Source organism: Austrofundulus limnaeus, unplaced genomic scaffold (assembly GCF_001266775.1).
Source record: "Austrofundulus limnaeus strain Quisiro unplaced genomic scaffold, Austrofundulus_limnaeus-1.0 Scaffold614, whole genome shotgun sequence".
Lineage (NCBI taxonomy): Eukaryota > Metazoa > Chordata > Actinopteri > Cyprinodontiformes > Rivulidae > Austrofundulus > Austrofundulus limnaeus.
Genome location: NW_013953016.1, coordinates 35,622 through 41,145, shown reverse-complemented (window position 1 = coordinate 41,145; position 5,524 = coordinate 35,622). Strand labels below are relative to the sequence as shown.

Below are 5,524 nucleotides of genomic sequence, written 5' to 3'. Positions count from 1 at the left end.
GTAAAACAGCAATTATGCTGACTCAGGCTTGATTTTTAATAATCTTTTCCTGTTAAATAAATAAATAAAATCAAATCAAAATCAAGAATTCAGACGTTTCAGAATTTAAAGATTAAAGTCAGAATTCTAAGAAAAATGTCATAATTCTGAGATTAAAGTCAGAGTTATGGGGGGAAAAAGTCATAATTCGGACTTTTTTTCTTAGAATTCTGACTTTAATCTCTGAATTCTAAAAAAGAAAGTCAGAATTCTGAGACTGAAGTCCGAGTTAAGGCCCTGTGACACTATGATGTGTTAGACAACTTATGCCAATTTTGTCTAGCACGTTGCTGTAAATTGCACAAGTGTAAGTTGTGAATATGTTGTCAGAATGATGGCTCGATAATAATTTTGAACATGTTCAAAATTTGTCAGTTTATGCCGACGTGCTGCTGATAAGTGAGGCCTAAGTTACAGGTTTGCTACAGATAATTTATGTACCAGTTCACATATGTTTCAGGTAAGTTAAGTTGTCTAAAACATCATAGTGTGACAGGGCCTTTATGAGAGAAAAAGTCAGAATTCTGAGAAAAAAAATCTGAATTATATTCAGTATAAAATTTAAATTACTGATTACTGAAAGTACTGATTAAAATCAGTATTCTGAGATTAAATAAGAATTCTGAGATCAAACTAAGAATCACAGTCAGAAGTAAAAAAAAAAAGTCATAATTCTGAGATAAATATCAGAATTCTTAGATTAAAGTCAGAATTTTTTTTTCAGTGACCCTAATCACCTGCTTCAGATGTTATCATCCATGAAATAGACGTTATTAGGCGTTATCAGTCCCATACAATGGCTTCAGAATGTCCTGCCTGTGCCGGTTAGCAGGTTCCCCGACCCATAGAATGGCTTCTGATTGTCAGCTGGTTAGTATGAGGCATAAAACCACTATCTGGTTAGTATGAGGCATAAAACCACTATCTGGTTAGTATGAGGCATAAAACCACTATCTGGTTAGTATGAGGCATAAAACCACTATCTGGTTAACATGAGGCATTAAAAAACTGGTTAATATGAGGCTTAAAGCCACTAAGGTTAACTTTAGAGCAAATGACATGGTTAGCGCTAAAGACACCGCCCTCCAACGGCTGTATATTGTGGCCTTCCAACAGGGCAATGGGTAGCGTGTCGGACCAGAGAGCGTGAGACCAGGGACCGAGACGGACACAAAAAATTTATTACAATATCTTTTGGTTATTTACACATTCATTGTCATTGATATATTAACCAACTAGGGGGCACTGTCGGGACAGTCTGAAGCCTAGAAGGCACAGTAGGGACCCTCTGAAGCCATTGTATAGGACTGATAACGCCTAATAACGTCCATTTCATGGACTGATAACATCAGAATCCCCTGCCCTAATCCTCTTTCATAGATGCAGGATTTAGTTAAATCATTTTTTTACTTCTAAGAGCAAAACTCTCAACCATTAAACACTCTGTGTAACATTTAGAAGGCTAGATTGCCAATTTTGCTTTCAGCTAATAAAAAAGGTAATAAAGGCAAAAAAAAAGAATTATAGTAAAACTGCATCCCTGTGAATTAAAATGTGCTGTGAAGTCTCTGATCTAACTGGGATCAGGAGGAAAGTTCACAGATGTGAGTGAAACCGTGGCTTCCTCTGTGTGTCTCCATCTGCTGACATGAAAACCATTCCGAGCATCTTTCAGCCAGATGATGGAAGTTACGACAGTAAGCAGACTATTGAACAGCTGTGTGTCATTTTTAGAGTGTCGAAGCTTCTCCCTGACTATTAGTGGTTTATATAAGAAATGTTTTAAAGGTTTCCTCATGGCTGATCCTGATGATAACCGAAGCGAGCAATTAGAAAACGTGAACACTCTGTGGAAGGGAAGCAGTTTTAGGGAGAAAGGAAAATACTCGACTTGAGAAAAAAACTAAATACGCATTTGTTGTGTTGAAGATGGAGGCAACATTCATGCACAAGTTCACGGGTAAGAAAACTGAAGCCATGTTCTGTCTCCTGAGAGTTCCTCTTCCTCTGTTCTTCCTGTTGGTTTGACCTCAGCTGTTTCCCATGACCACTTTTCTCATGAGCACGCTCACAGCATCCATTTTATCCTCGAGTTATAAATAGACTCAATTACTTTCTGATCTAAACAGACTTGGCTATTTGACAGATACTCGCCACATACCAGAGTAACTATTGCAGACTCATGAGCAGCCAAGGCAGCATTACAGGAGTTTCTCCTTTTGCTCAGCCACTCTCTAATGCCTGTATTGGCTGCCCTCTATAGTCCAAGGGCATCAGTTTTGCCAACCACCTTAGACGGACGCTCGATCCAACCAATTAAATTAAGCTACAAAAATAACATCACCACCCAGTTAATTCCAGTTCTTGTATCTCAACGGGACAGTGCCAGGTTGGATCGTTTCAAGTTAATGATGCCACAGAGGGACAAATGATTCAGACGGTGAGCAGCAGTGCTGATCTCTCAGGTGGCAGATGAGGCGACCTGTCAGCTTGAATAAAAACCAAAGTAACAACGTTGCTGCTGATGTAGCTCAGGCTGCTGGTTAATATGAGTGAGCCACAATGAAGACAGAATTTAAAAAAAAAAAAACTACAGACCTAATTTAAAGAAATCATTTCATCATAGCTCATGATCCACTAGATGAATGCAGAGGTGCACTGATCTGCAGAGACATAACCCAAACTGTATGGCTCGGTACGAGGGCCAAAATTAAGACTATTGTGCAACCAGTGGTTGCTACATCCTTGTAGCAGGAGGCTGTATTTATTCCTAAGCTAGCTATTGATCTGATTAATGAGAGGCCCAAACTGGTAACTGAGCAGCTGGCACTGGCAAATGAGGAGACTTTTCATTTGGGTTAGCATTGGAGAGGCTAGTGACTAGCATCGATAAGCTGGCATTAGCATTGGAGAAGCTAGCTGCAACATGGATAAGCTGGTGTTAGCTCTGGAGAAACTAGCTTCTACATGGACAAGCTGGTGTTAGCATTAGAGAGGCTAGTGACTAGCATGGATAAGCTGTTGTTAGCATTGGATAAGCTAGCTGCTACATGGATAAGCTGGTCTTAGCATTGGAGAGGCTAGTGACTAGCATCGATAAGCTGGTGTTAGCATTGCAGAAGCTAGTTGCAACATGAATAAGCTAGTGTTAGCATTAGAGAGGCTAGTGACTAGCATGGATAAGCTGGTGTTAACATTGGAGAGGCTAGTGACTAGCATGGATAAGCTGGTGTTAGCATTGGATAAGCTAGCTGCTACATGGATAAGCTGGTGTTAGCATTGGAGAGGCTAGCGACTAGCATGGATAAGCTGGTGTTAGCATTAGAGAGGCTAGCGGCTAACATGGATAAACTGGTGTTAGCATTAGAGAGGCTAGCGACTAGCATCGATAAGCTGGTGTTAGCATTAGAGAGGCTAGCGGCTAACATGGATAAGCTGGTGTTAGCATTAGAGAGGCTAGCAACTAGCATGGATAAGCTGGTTTTAACACTGGAGAGGCTAGTGACTAGCATGCCTAGGCTGCTTACCTACTTCAGACACAAACATTTTTGAATAAAGAAAACTTTCTCAACAAAAATGGTTGACAGTAGATTAGATTAGCTAGACCTTTACTGTCTTTGTACAGAGAACAATGAAATTACAGAACACCCATTCAGGAGAAGACAGAACACAACAAACAGACATACAAAACCTATATGGGACGTGAACTGACAGGTGTTCCTTAGACAGAATTTAATGTTCAACATGACATCAAGCATAAACATTAAACATAAAACATATTACTGTGAAGCAGACAGCTTCAGTTACCACCTGAATTAGCAGCTGTGTTTGTCCCTGTCTATTAGTCGATGCGGCTGTTTTTCTTTTTGTTGTTGTTTTTTTGGCTGAATTATGAGAAAAGCCAAAACTATTAAGTTAGTTTTTACAGGGTATTAAATTAGGCTTGTCTATATTGAATTATAGTTTATAATGTCATATATAGATATTTCTCATAATTAATCAGATCAAAAGCTGGCTTAGGAATAGATAGCCTCCTGCTACAAGCATGTAGCAACCAGTTCCGCAATAGTCTTAATTTTGACCCTCGTGCCATGCCATACAAACTGTGAGTGTCTAATYAAAAACAGACTAAACACAAAATCAATCCATCCATTTTCTTTGGTTTGCAGGGAGCTCAACTTAATACAGCTCAGACCTACACAAAATATATTTTTAATTGTGGCTTAAAACCATCAACATTCATCAACGAGAATCAAAATGACTCTTCTTTTTTTTTTTTTTTTTTTGTCTTTTTGAGCTGCCATGTTGTCTTTTTGGAGTCTGCTCACTCAGGATGTTGAGCTTCCCCATCCATTTAAAAGTCCCGCCTACACACCCTCCCAACTGGCTAATAGGTTTGTCAATCACAGTATGCTCATTTTTTTGAGCTTCAAATAACTAAAACTAAATGTATAAAAAGACATATATCAGTGATATAGTATATAATGTAATTGCACTTCTCAGCTGAGAAAAATCCCACGTGACTCAGGGGGAATATCATTTTCTCCCCGCGGTCAGGAGCTTGTCATAAGAACATGTCTGAAGCTGTCTGCAGACACGTTTACCTGTGGGTTCCAAAAACCATCCAGACACAGAACAGCGAAGGAGTTCAGTGATTGTTGTTTGTTGTAGAAAAGAAAGAGTTTCGTTTTTTTATGTTGACTTTCTCTCAAACCAGCTCCTCTCCCTTTTTTTTTTTTAATTTTTTACATTTTCTTTTCCATGAATGCTCTGTTTCTTTTCTCAGCAAACGTTTGGGAATCCATTCTAGTTTGTAATCCACATAATCCACACAATTCGCAACATTTGTGTCCGATTGTTTCTGCGACCGCAGACGGTGCCAGAGGCGGGTTGCAACAGTGAAAACTTGAAGAAGCCATACGTCTTCCTCACATCGAGCATGGCCGGGCTTGCAGCTCAGAAGCCAAACAAACTATCACCTGCATCAGCAACAGCTCTTCTTTGGTTTGGATTTTTTTTACCTCTTTTAACATTTGGATGTATTTCCTTTTCTGGTCTCATATAACATATTGTCATTATTTCATTAATTATCATCTTAATAGTAAAACCCCCAAAAAGTAACAAATACATCAGTAGCACAATATTGACAACACAAAATGATGCATTTCCTTTTCCTCTGTCTTAAAAAAAACATCAAATTTGATCATTTTCATGGATCAGTTTCATCCTGAATACTCCTTTATTTGAACTTTCAAACCATAAAAAGCTAAAACAACACGCAATAAAATATTTTTCATTTTGTTCCACTGCCCTCCCTTGGCGTTCTGATGGTTAGTGTGTTTTATCACAGCAAAAATACATATTGCAGCAAAAAATTTGGTTAAATAAATAATAATAATAATAATACAATAATAATAATTTACAATATGGTCACCCAAGCCAAATGGCTGGCTCACTGCTGCCAACTAGTGGTCAGAGGCTGAAC

General features: G+C 38.7%; 1 protein-coding gene across 1 annotated transcript in view; it reads right to left on the bottom strand.

Annotated features, from left to right (window-relative positions):
* Positions 1 to 5,524, bottom strand: part of bcar3 (BCAR3 adaptor protein, NSP family member) — a gene marked incomplete in the record, with an annotated part of 97,504 nt that overhangs the window by 91,249 nt on the left and 731 nt on the right.